The following is a 14,093-nucleotide window of genomic DNA, read 5'->3' on the forward strand; positions in this document are numbered from 1 at the left end:
TAAGGACGGAGGGTTCCTATTGGCTAAAAAATCCATCGCTGCTAATACTATCATTGGCTGCTTCAAGGTTTTATATAAAACAAAACAAAAAATGGATAGCGATAGGTGGAATCCTTTCAGTTCATAACATCAATGATCTTTTAATGGACTTGAAGCAACCAATGATGGCAGGAATCTCGATTTAGCTGTCCATTCAGAGAAGAGGGATGTATTTACGGGCTGCCAGGGACCCCTTTATATATTTATCTGATGCTAAATTCTGCATATGGGATTAGTAAAGAAGGGTTTATAAGTTAGTCCTCATTATCCGTCTAACTTGTTCCAACCAATACAGGGATCATCTGTTTGGTACGCTGCAATCAGGATTAAGTTAGTACAGATATGCAGGATTTTCTAGTCTGCATTTTAGTCCACTTGATGTGAACTGAATCACTGGTATGCGGCAATTGATCCACCCTGTTTAAATGGGCTGTATTTAATTGTGTTATCTGATATTGATTTTGTTATGTAGCCCCATTTTGATATTTACTTGTAATGTATAAACTGCTTTCACTGATACAAATGTTGCTTTTCTGATTTTTAACAATAGCTGCAAAAAAACATTCTTCATGACAGCAACAAACCTCTACACATTACAGACTTCTCGAATATCAAGTATTGGGCAGGGAGTGACGTCCTTGGTCCTGCCTACCGAGGGATTAAGTAGTCACTCTGCAGAGATCACTTTCTCTTTTGCATTGAACTCGCAAATCTGAGTGATGCGACCTCACAAGGTTTGTTTGCCATCTTCTCTTTCAGGGAACCAGGGTTACATCCATAACCTAACATTCCCTTTCAATTCAAAGATGACCAACAACAAATACTTTTGGGAAAGTATATCAAAGCTGTCGAGAGGGAGTGTGAGGGGTGACAGCAGCCGAGGGACGTCTCGCTACCACCGACTAATGTTTCTGGTGTGGGCGTGCAACCTCAAGGACCCTTGTGCCTAAAAAAGGCATAGAGGGACTTACCACATTAAGTCTGTAGAACCTGGTGAATGTATGCTGAGTAGCTCAGCTAGCTGCAGTACAAATATCAGTCAATTAAAGTTCTCTAAAGAGTGCCCATGACGTAGGAGGGGTAGACCGGCATTAGTATATGCAGACGAGACTGTGTCCACAATCCAGTGACAGTCGCTGCTTCTAGAGGGCTTTCAGGGTCCTTTCACCATGGCAGACGAAGAGCTGGACAGACTGATGCAGCACTCTCGTCCTATCCACATAACCTATACCTCATTAACCTGCTTAGCGGAGGTTATGGCTAGCAAAAAGGCTATTTTCATAGAGAGATATTTCCACTCTATGGAATGTATAGGCTCAAACGGGGCCTTTGTGAGAGCCTCCAGTACCATGTCTAGATGTCCTTTCTAGGAGGGCATAACCGCCGAGCACCCTTCAGAAAACGGGTCACCAGGAAATTAGCTCCTGGGGACACTGAATCAATGGGGACATGGCATGCAGAAATTGCTGCTAGGTACACTTTCAACGTAGAAGGGGATCTACCCTCCTAGCAGGTCATGCAGAAACTGTAAAATAGTTGCTATAGGGCAATAGACCTCTGGGGTCATAAACCAGATTCTCCTGGGCCATCTGGGTGCCACAAGGAGAACTGTCGCCTTCTCTTTCCGGACTTTCTCTAGGAATGCTGGAAGCAACGATATTGACGGGAATGCGTACAAGAGCATCCTGGGCCACTCGTGGTCTAGGGCGTCGACACCTAGTGGACCGCCGCAGTGGTGGAGGGAGAACCATAGGGGGCAGTGTCATCTCTGCCATGGCAAAGATGCAAACTCGAAGACTCTTCCCTGACAGGCGAAGCAGACATATTTCCTGTATGCGGGACAAACTGGAGGATGTGATGGTGTGTGACCATTTGGAACCTCCTCTTCTTCAAGAACCCATCCAGGTGTCTCAAGTCTAGGATGGGGCAAAGGCCATAGTCCTTTTTTAGCACTAGAAAATACCTAGAGTAGAACACCTCCTCTTGAGAGGTGGGTTCCATGAGACGAATGGCTTGTTTTAGAAGTAATGTATTTACTTTCCTTAGGAGCAAGACCTGGAGAGGGTCGCTCACAGATGTAACCGTGATCCCTCAAAAGGGAGGAGAGCCTGCGCGGAACTGCAGCATATAACCGGTGTGTATGGTGGTGAGCACCCAAGATTCTGAGGTGCAAGTGCACCAGTATTGTAGTTGGTGTTATGAGAAGGGGTAGGTCTGAGGCCACAAGCCTTCAGGAGCCCTGTTGGGGTTGCTGAGGCTGGGGTGGAGCCTGTTTTGGAGGCTGCCTAGGGCGGCGTTGGAACAGCCTCCCGGAGCATTGTTGCACTGAGGCATCACATCCGGTGTTTCCCCGTACTTGCGGGTGGCCCTGGTAATTAGCTGCCTCTGAGGTACTGAGAGCACTGAAGCATAGAGCGTTCAAGCACCGAGGGTGCCGAAGCACTGAGGCACCGATGCAGGGAGCTCCTGAGTACCGAGGGCGTCGAAGCACAGAGGCTCTGGGACATCGAGTGTGCCGAAGCACCGAGGGCACCAATTCAGGGAGCGTTTGAGCACTGAGGGCGCCAAGGGCACCGATGCAGAGCCTGTCTGAGCACTAAGGTTCTGGGGTGCTGAGACACGAAGGCTCTGAGGCACCAAGGCACCGAGGGCACCGATGCAGGGAGCGTCTGAGCAGGGTCCTGGTGGAGTCTCTCTCCTCCTTTTTTTTTTTTTTTTTTTTTTAGCTGCAAGTAGCAGAGGAAAAAAGACAACACAAAACAGCAGCGCTGTAATGTTAAGAAAGCAGACTACAGTCACAAGGCGATGTAGGCTGTTGAAATGAAAAGATTAAATGAAGCGCAGTTGCACAGCGTTTTTGTTTTCAGAAGCATTTTTGTTTTCAGAAGCCGAGTTTCTGATTCCGGGGAAGTGGCAAGCCGACTTCCAGCAATAAAGGGGAACTCCAGAAAACTCGTAGTGAGAGCTCTTTCACACAGACTCAATCAAGCAACTGGACAGATTAGTTTATACCTACCTGCCTGAGTGAGAAGTAAAAGAGAAAGTGATCTCCGCGGAGTGACTTCTTAAGCCCTTGGTAGGCGGGACCGAGGACGTCACTCCCCGGAGGGGCCTATCGGCAGCTCTGACATAAAATGCTCAGTAAATACCTGACCAGTGGCAGGCATATCCCAAAAGTATTGATTGTTGGACGTCTTTGAATTGAAAGGGAACGTAATATTCAAAGGGAATGGTTAACATCCAGTTGTTATTGATATTTTGGCAGTGAATTTCAGGTATGATGGAAAATACTTTTGTATTTAAAAAATCGGTAAGCCTTCTGATAATTATTCATTAGATCAGTGATCCCCAGCCTTTCTTTACCCAAGCCAAATATCACTTTAAATGGGCTTCAGTAATAATAGCCTATAAACTGCAGATGTTTCTCGTAAAATGGCATTGGAAAAAAGCTACACAATATTAACTTACTGTGAGAGGGATGAAGCAAACTTTTACTCTTTTATACATTAAATAAAATGACTGAAATTAATATACTATTTAAGACGATTAGGTCAGTTTAATTCCAATGAGCAAAGACCAATAAGTAACTGGGATAGGAAGCTCATAAGACTGCATAATTGAAAATCTGTGTTCATAAATGAAATCTAGCTGATTGCCTTAAAGAAGTAACCTTTCTCATTTTTAATATGATATGTAATAAAATAAAAGTGTTTGAATGTTAGAGAAAGTTTTGAAATGGAAACAACTTAAATATGAAATCAGGTTTTTAAAAAGTATATTTTTAGAGAAAATTTTATTATATTGACATACAGTAGTACTGAAAATCCACTGTTATTGCATGCATACACATTTTGCCTAAATGCTTTTTTTCCCATAGCTAAAAAGTGAATTGAATTTAAACCTTTATGTTGAATTACATTTCCAATGTAGCCACAGACAAATTCCAGAAAGCATCATTGGCTTGAAAACAATGCTAACCAAGCATACTGTGGCATGGCAGGGATCTAAGGACGGATGGACTGCGGTTGTGGAGCAGATCAGTCGCTCTAGACTTGACAGTGCATGCAAATTCCCCCTGTGAAACCCAGCATTGTGATAGTAAGTTAGCGGCAGTGTGGGTTTAAACGTGGTGGAAGGTAAGTCTTGTGATCAGGCATTAGTTTGGGGACTGTGAGGATGTAGTACATTTCTATTTGTTACATGATATAAAATGTTAAATTTTGAAAGAAACACATGTTACAGTAAACTTCTGTTTTTAGAGTAAAACATGATATCTGGTACTACAGCTGATTAAAGAAATGTCTGTTTGCAAGCTATGCTTTCAGTTAGTGTTGCACTTGCTGGGTCGTTTTATGTGGAGGGTGAAATTGTCCCCACCCCTTCATCAGCCTGAACCCAACTGGTGATTTTGAGCTTAATAGATAGAACTTAACTGTCATTTTGGCACATACCTCTGGGTGTTTTTCAATGAGTTTGAATGGATGCATGTTAGTGCGTTGGTATAGTTACGTGGAAACTTGCCAGCAATGGTGGAGAAAATCAAGGCTTACTGTATTCACTGTTTCATGGTCATGTTGTCTGTGCTGGACATGGACATAGCCAAACTTTTAGTCCATCAAGAACAAGGACTTTACAGTGCACAAGTATTTTAGCCCAATTTTCTCCCCAATTTAGATTGTCAAATGATGTTAGAACCAAAGTCATTGTATTTTTATCTTTCTCCTAATTGTATTATTACTTGTACTGTGATTCTTGAAATGTATTTTTGTTTACGACTGTAAGTCGCCCTGGATAAGGGCGTCAGCTAAGAAATAAATAATAATAATAATAATGTTCCCTCATCGCAGCAATCCCCACAAGGGCTCTGGACAACTGAAGGGTATTGGGCTTCCTCACGTCCAAGCCAGTTGGATAGCTACCAGTCCCAGTAGGATAAAGCCCAGTCCTGCAGGTGTCCACTTTGAGCACAGCAGCCACCTGTAGGGTGGTGCAGAGAAACAGTCCCTCACGTTTTTGCCTCCCTAACCCAATCCCCAGCAAAGACCAGTAACTTTGCGCATCCAGTGCACCAAACCTGCACTCCCCTGACTGTATGACTTGCCCTGCACACCAGGTGGCCAAGCCTTTACCAGTTGCCATTCAGGGACCTTCAGTCCACCAAGACTTGTATACAATGTCAGTTAATTAAACTACTGTGCATGTAAATTAGCAGCCCTTTGGCTCACAGTAGAAGTTATGACAATGAGGAGCACATCTTGCAGCGACTCTTGTCTGCCAAATTTCAGCTCTCGTTGCTGTTTATTCCCCATTAGATGTACCCTGCACATTAATTGCATTGAGTCAGAAGAGCAGAAGTTGTAGTGAAGGTTGTGCACTCAATTTCACTTGGCAGAGGGTCATCTTGTTCTTAGAGTGAGTTAGTTGGGACCTCTGAGAGAATATAAAAATAGCAATGCGTACACAATTTCTTACTTGCAAATGTTTTATTGCTGGTAATTACTAATGGTCAACATAATCTGTTACTGGCAGTCTTTTGGTTGGCAGCTTAACCTCCCAAACATATAGCCAAAAAAAGTAGGATTATTCTCAGCAGTTGACACCCACATATCCAGGATTACCACATTTCCAGAATTTTATTTTCTTCAGTTCTATGATGCTGTAGCATCTCTGAAGCAGTTAAAATGAATATCTATCTATCTATCTATCTATCTATCTATCTATCTATCTCTATCTATCTATCATCTCATAATTGAAAAGTTAAGCATATTTACAATATTGTAGATCATAACAATTCAATATTTTCTGTCTATCACAAGAGCAGGCAAATCATCGCTGTGTATTAAAACAGTTGATTTAAGCAAGTTTTGCAATTTGTGTACATATATATATATTTTAAATGTAATTACTACTACTGTATATTTCTAATAAAGTTACTGACACTTGTTTTGGTTTAACATCTTGAGGCACGAGTCAGATTTGTCAAGTCATAAATAGTCCATGTTTCCTTTTTTAATATAATTGTCACTTTAAAGCTAAAATTGCAACAAAAATATTACTTATCAGACATGCGTTGGTCATACAAATCCATATTTGAAAAAAATCCATTTGTAGCCACCGCACTGATAATGCTGGTTGGCCATTTTGAACCTCCAGCGAGGCAGCTCTGAGCTTGACTCGCTACCGTTATATAGCTCTCTCGGCGTGCAGGTCGTTCAATAGAAAGCTCCACGTAACTCCCTGGAGCGCTCTGCCTATTGAACGAACCCCAGGACTGAAGATACAATTAAAGTAAGAGAAAACTGGGCATGGTACAAGAAGTTCAACGCAATCAATGGAACAAAAAAGGTACTCATAAAAAGGTGTTTCTTTGGAAACAAATCAGATGAGAACATATAAAAAAAGAATGTAATGGTGCTAACACAATTAATTATGCTGTTAACTTGATGAGCACTGCTACATCTCCTTGCTAAGAAAATACGATTTTACAGTTTTACTGTTTCCGACCAGGACACAGGAAAAAAAAATGAAGGCTGGTAACCCAACGTGTACCCAAAGCTCAAAGGAGCTAGGCAAACCTGTATGAAACTGTGCTAAAGATGCAAAGAAATATCTGTTTTAGGATTCTTAGGATTCTTAATCCACGCATCTTTCGAGCCCTGTGAAAAAGTGTAGATATTCCCACTCCCCCTCTCTCTCCACCTCTTCTAGAAACTGACCTGACTAAAGAGAAAAGGACTCCAAAAACAGTAAAGTGGTTTCATTTATGGAATTTGTATTGGCAAGACAGAAGACATTAAAACAGATTTCTGAGAAGAATCTTACAATATTCCTTAGTAAGTTTGAAAGAGTAGATATACACTGAAGTTATTTGGGATTGAAAAGTATTTCCCTTTGTAGACAGGAAGTGTGTGTGTGTGTGGGGGGGGGGGGGGGGGGTCAACATTTTCCACTGTGTTTATATATACATTTTATTTATAATTAATTTTCAGATTTATGAACTTTAAGATAACAATAGCGTTCAAGGATTGTGAGCGTTTTTCTGATCTGGAGGAAAGAGCCCCAGCACTAAGTGACATCCCTCAGGGTGTGTAAATCTATTGCATTGACTTTGCTGCTAATGCTTGTGACGGTAGTGTCACAGCCCAAGCTGTTACTGGTAGACAGAAAGCTGCTGTTTAAGAGCTGGTGCACACGTTTATTAAGAAAACAAATACAAAACAGTAACAAAATAAACTGGCACGAGGGCCAAAATAAAATGTTCAAACCTTCGCTATTGATACAAAACAACATAAAAATCACAGCACAAACACTAACACACACCATGCCCCCCCCTCCCCCTCCCCCTCCCCCCCTCCCCCCTCCCCCCTCCCCCCTCCACCCTTTTTTGATGTCCTTATTCTATTTTTTGTGGGCTTCCTCTTCTGGTGTTTGAATAAGCAGCAGCAGCTGGGTTTATTATTGTCGATTTTGTACTATGTCACATGCTGTCTTAAAGAATAACAGTCTGGCAGCCTTGCTACCACAAAGTTACCCTTTGTCCAGCAATGTTTATTATTCCTAGCTAATGTCTGCTTTAGGCCTAAGATTGTACTGTTTCTGCCTCGTTTCTAATGGCAACATCACAACTACTGTTAACTGGTACATGTTGCAGATGGGTCTAGGGTGGAATGGGCATTGTGCCTGGAGAAGACCTTGGAGGGGGCACCTTCAAGGTCAGTGTTGAGGCACATTTCCTAGGGTAGCATGGACAAACTTGCACTGTGACTACCTGGGGCATTTCTGTCATTTGTAGATTTAATCTTCCACTGATCTTTCCTATACTGCAATTTTAAATACATTCTTTATAAATATTGCCGTTTCACTCGTTCCAAGTTTCACACACGCTTTATTATAGGTTATAGGTGTATAGGTAACACGTTCAGGTGTGCCTCTTTACCCCACAGTAAAACCAGGAATACAATCAAATTGCTGTGCTATGGGAGCCTTACTTCCATCCCTGCAAATCATTCAAAACATGTCACATTAGAGCTTACTAGATAAGTGTTCCTCTATACAGGGTGATTAAAAAAATAAATGTTCAGATAAACACCAGAAAACAACAAATCCTGGCAGGCTGCAAGAGTAGATCATGGGAAGTGGATGGTGTAATTGACAACGTGTACCATGTCTTTGTACTATGCTGACCTAAGAGGACATCAAAAACATCAAGCACTCAATGGCAAATTACATTCTTTACCTAATATTTGCAGTCTTACTTGAAAGCAGTAACACTCGATAGAGTGTTCAGATATGGTCCAATGGACCATTTCTGAACACCATGTTGTGTGTTGTTGTGCTTATAAAATGGCACCTACTAACAAAGTTAACTGGTTGTCAAGTGAATCAGTCAGAGGGGTACTTAACGTTCTAAGCTGTGCAGATATGGTGACGTTTTTGCTATTTTATTAGTCTGTTTTGAAGCATCCAGGTAAATCTGCATGGGTACTTTCTCCTCTGACCTTAGCTGTAAACCATACTGTCCTTTTTCCTATGCCGACTGTTGCTACCTGACACTTTTCTCCATGGTGCATACGTTTCACTAGAAGAAATGGTCACTTATGTTTTTAACCACAGTGAGTTTTAAATATCTAACACAATAAAAGGCTTCTATTTAGCTCCAACCCAACCTTTCAATACCCCCCGTCCTTTTAAATTTTACTTTAAAAATAAGCAAAGCCATAATGCAAAGTCTTGTAAAAAGCTGTGGGCCTTTTATAAATCAGTTCGTTTGATTTGACTCCTGCTCACTTCAAAGCCGGGCTGCTCCTTAGGAACAAACCTCTTAGACAGCGTTTTCCTCCCAACCTTTCCTTTGATCAATCAGATTTCAACTGGAGGGTTGTAATGGGGCAGGATCAACTTGCAGACTGGCCTCCATCCAAGTCACGAAGAACCGCGAGACACTAATACCTTGTTTCCACTGGTACAGAGAACTCATGCCTTAACTCAGGAAAGAGTGCTTTTACATCTTTACATATCTATAGTATTATCACTGAGCCAGTAGACCTCTACTGACAATGACAAACTGTGACACCTGTAAGAAACTAACTTTAAAAGTTATTTTTGTCACCACAATCGAAGTACATCTCTGTCCGGGTGCGAGTGCAAACGAGTAAAATCATTTCTTCTTGTACCACAACAAGCGCTACTCTTTCTGTAATATTGATGATAGATGGGGCCCTAAAAGCTTAAGAAGAAAAAGCTAGAATAGAATAAACAGAAAACATAATGGGTCTGCATGGGTTGCAAGCTGTTCGGCTTACCATCCCAAGTCAAGGACAGTAGACCCTACCAACATACTGTATAATTTAAATGGGCAGCATGGACAGCAGCGATGGCAGAGTGAAGTTTTCCGGTTTTGCAACGCATTCAGTGGCTTGATTGAGGATATCTTGTGACATATAACGTGGTGGTATACACAGTGTAATATATATATATATATATATATTATATATATATATATATATATATATATATATATATATATATATATATATATATATATATAGTATTCTGATTGTAAGAATATTGGTAGAGATTAATTTGAAATGGAGTTCTAGATTTTCTGCCATTTTTAAAATTAATATTTCACTTTGTGCCTTAACCTCCATGTCCAAATTACTGATAATAAATGTGTGCATACAATATTTTTTCATGTGGTTGTAAAATTTCTGCAAAGAAAAAAAAAATTCACAGCAGAACAATGCAAAGCAAGATCCTCTGACTACAAACAAGGGTAACAAAGGGTGCTGTAGTGTTGTGACACCCATAATAATTTTTGCATTGCTTACTACAGCTACGATTCCCAAGCTGATCACCCCTGTTATGGGAACCCGGTTTAAGTTCATGATTTGCAACAGTTTAAAGTGAGGGTTAGTCCTTTTCCCCTTTCATTGTAATTGGATCCCACTTTTGTAAATCTCCGGCTGTGACATGTTTGTACAACGAATCATGTTCTCCTTCATTAGCACAAGGATCACAGGGGTCACACAAGGTTGCACGGGGGTTACGGTTCTAATCAGCGATTTCAGTTTTAAACAGGCCCTATTAACATACCTTTCACCTTTGATGCAAAGTCTTAAAGTGCAATCTGAAGGGCTATTGTAATAAAGGTTTGTGGCTTTTTCATAATTACACAGATTGTGAAGGCATAGTATTGCAGATTGAAATTATGTTTACTCAAGAGCAGAGTCATTTTCAAAATGCTTTTTCCCTGTTCTTCAAGTGATTTTTTAGCACTGATATTTGCTGTTGTAAAATCCATGCACAGCAGATTAATCATAAAACCAATTTACACAGTACATACATGTTTTTATGATGTTTGCAATCATGATAACTGGTTCTTATTAAAGTACAATTACTAAAATACTGTGTTTCATTTTTATGTCAAGAGACTTTGCTGTGGTAATCAAAGTAATCTCATAATTAATTTAAGAGTTGATACTTTTTTTTTTTTTTAAAAGTGGTTTGACCTTGCTAATTAAATATGAAATCAGATTTAAGACCTTGCACAATTACATTGTGTGTTCTCTTTTGTTCAGATTGGGGCTTCTGGAAGGTGCTGGAATTTGTAGCAAATAAGCCTTCATCCACCAAGTAGAAATTCCATATTTCCATACAGCACGACTCGAGACTTCCCTGGAGGGACCACCCTCTTCAGCAGTGAGAGAACAGGTTAGTCCCCCATGCCATTCAGTCCTCTTTTTTGCAGAATAATTTGATGGTTACGAATATCTTTGCAACAGTAAATAGGAGAGCACTGCTTGAAGGCAAATTATTTTCATATTGCAAAGATTCTATGTAATTGTCTACTCTGTTTTCTCTCATTTGAATTTGCTCGCTCTTACTACTGATTTTATTGTATTTTATAGCTGTTATTATCTGTAATGTGATACTTTGTAATGTGATACAGTAATCCGTCGCATATCCGACTGCGGTGGGACCAGAGTAAGGGCGGATATGTAAAAAGTCTAATGAATGAATCCTGTTTTAAATACCATTATACACAGCTGTAACAATTACTATATTCACACAATTATTGTTTTGAGATTCAGCTTTTATTAGGGAACTCCCGTAAATCCCTTGTTTAGAAAGATACAGGGTATTAATGCTTGTGACAGAATAGCTGTCTGCAGTGTGGGTGTGTGCATTCGCTGCTGAGTGACAGGCAGGAGATCGAGTCGGAGGTTGAAGTTGATACGCCCCCCGCAGGCGAACAGGATTTATTCACATATCAACACACTGAACAGCTCACGTGACACTACCAGCAATGGCACCTCATGGAGCACGTACAACACAGTATACAAATACTATGGTAGGATCTACAATATCTGAACTAATCTTCTCTGTTCAATAATAAACTAATGTTGCTGAAGAGGTTGATCATGGCGGATAAACAGTTAGGGCGGATATGTGACAGATTACTGTACTTTGTACTGTGATACTTTGTAACAAATGTAAGTTGCCCTAGATAAGGGTGTCTGCTAATAAATAATAATAATAATAATAATAATAATAATAATAATATAATAATAATAATAATAAAGTATTAAGAAACAGTGGTAACTTTATTACATTTCTGACATACCAAGGGATGACGTTCTAGGGGTGTATGTGTGTGGGGAGGGTATTACCATTATGACGGCCAATGATGGAGGGGTTGGTCAGGTTTTGATAACATAATTAAAATGCTACATTATGCAAAGAAACTGGCCAAAAATGATGTAATACTTTAACATCCCCCAATGGTATCCATTGTGCTACCATTGGTGGCAGTGCTGTACTCTACTTGGGTTTCTGTAGGCGTTTTAATGGTACCTCAAGGCAACTTTTCAATGCAACCCCCACCACCACCACATTAACCGTAAATAAATCACATTTTCTGCCCCATAATAATAGTAATCCAATAATAACCTTTAATTGCACAATTAGAAATATTTTCCATTGGATCATCATTATGCCAGTCATTAAAGAAAATGGGGACGTTAGGGGTGACTGTATTTAAATGTACCCAGTAATGTTTTCCTGATGTGAAGCACTGAAGATGAAACAATACAGTTTATTTTATAAGGGTATCCTTGCTGCAGGGGATCTGTGCGTAAGCCATGTAAAGTGACCTAAAATTAAACCGTCTCAGAGGGGGTACAGTAAATGCTTAGTTTACTACTCAGGAAAGTTCCTCTGTATAATTTAGACAAACATAAATGTTGTACTTATATGGGAGCATTATTTTTATAAACAGTACTATAAATATTAAAACCCACTCCCAAGAGTGTCTTCACATAAACTTAATCACAAATCAAAATGTTATCCTAAATCCTAAAGTCACAATTTTAATGATCACAGTGATAACAATGCTGGATCTTAATACAGCCACCACAGCATTTCTCAACTTGATTTTCTGAGACTGCAGCTCTCATTTCACTCTTATTTTATATATTAGTTTTGGTTTTTTTTTGTTTTTTTTTAAATAAAGTGCCTAATTATTTTACCCCTGATTTTCTCCTTAATTTTAGAATGTCCAATTATGTTCCCTCACTGCAGCCTTTCCCTCACACAGCTCAGGAGAACTGAAGGTCTGTGGGAGTTTTTCAATCCCATAACAAAGCCAGTTTACACCCAGGAACTCAAGAGCTACCGGCTTCTGGAGGACAAAGGCCAGCCCTGCAGGTATCTGCTTGAGCTCACGGCCCCTGGTCTGTAGGGTCCTCTGTAGTGCAATGAGGAGAAACAGTTTGTGACAGTTTTGCATCCCTAACCCACGGGAGTTCCAGAGCCAGTGCAATGCTCCCTCTGGAATCCTCAGCAAAGACCATCAACTTTACATAGCCAGGTTGTGAACCTGCGCTCCCTATCTGTATGCACGCCATGTGGACATGCTTTTATCAGGTGCAGCACTGGGGACCCCTCACTGTATTTCTATTATATGTTAATAAGAAGGTATATAAATCACCCCAACCCCAGAAGGGCAAAAGCTCTGTTACTAATTATTAAAGTAGACTCCACTGTCAGATTGCTGTTCAGTCCCCCAGTGGGATGATTGAAAGAATATTCTCTATACAACAGATGCTGTTCAAAGTGTGGATCCTCCCAAAGCAGTATGTACCGACAACCTATACAAAGCAATAACAAAATATGGTAATTCAGCAAGCTGTAGAATACAATTTACATTCAAAGTTTGCTCTGACTCAGACTAATGGTTCTTAAGGTATAGCCTTCATTAGTGAAAAAGGATACAAATGCAAAAAGTGCATAATTTATTTACCCTGCATCAGTTGTCATAATGTACTTGCCTGTTTAAATGCCTCTAATTCAATATGAAATCACATTGAAAGCCTCCCACCATTTCATTGTAATGTGTTTTTTTTTGGGTGGGGTGGGGGGGCTGAATTGAGCAGAAAGGCAAGGGCTGGAAGCAAACGGCAAACCATATGATTCAAAGATGAACGTCTTACCATTTAACTAAAGAGCACGCTGTGTAGTCAAGAGGTAAGTACAGTATGTGTCCAATGCCGATGTCAGTATTATTAACTCATCAGCCGCTAGGAGGAAATCCATTACATTTGGCTCCCCGTTGGTGAATTGAATTCTGGTCTCCTGTGTGGCAGGCGGAGATACTGACCACAATATATACGTAACTATCTGTGTATATCTCCATCGTCTAATATGGTTTGTGCGAGCCGGCACCTATACTGTGATCAACAACGATGTGGTCCATAAAACTTTGCTGCCCACCTACATGCAACTGATTGGCTATTCGTACTTCACTCTTAAAAATAATAAGTGGGTTTGCTGTTGTTTACAGTAGTTGCTTGGTAACGCTTAACGTTTCACTTCATGTTGCCATGTGTCAATATCATAGAGTTCACACAGAAGGGAGCCTGATGGGATATACTTGGGTGGTAACATGTAGCTGCAGGGATACATCAGCAGTGGAGTTACTGGCAGAGGATACAGGATAGCTGATATAAATGTTTCATGTATCTTCTAAAAATGAATTGCTAACAGTTAAAAGT

Source organism: Acipenser ruthenus, chromosome 10 (genome assembly GCF_902713425.1).
Source record: "Acipenser ruthenus chromosome 10, fAciRut3.2 maternal haplotype, whole genome shotgun sequence".
Lineage (NCBI taxonomy): Eukaryota > Metazoa > Chordata > Actinopteri > Acipenseriformes > Acipenseridae > Acipenser > Acipenser ruthenus.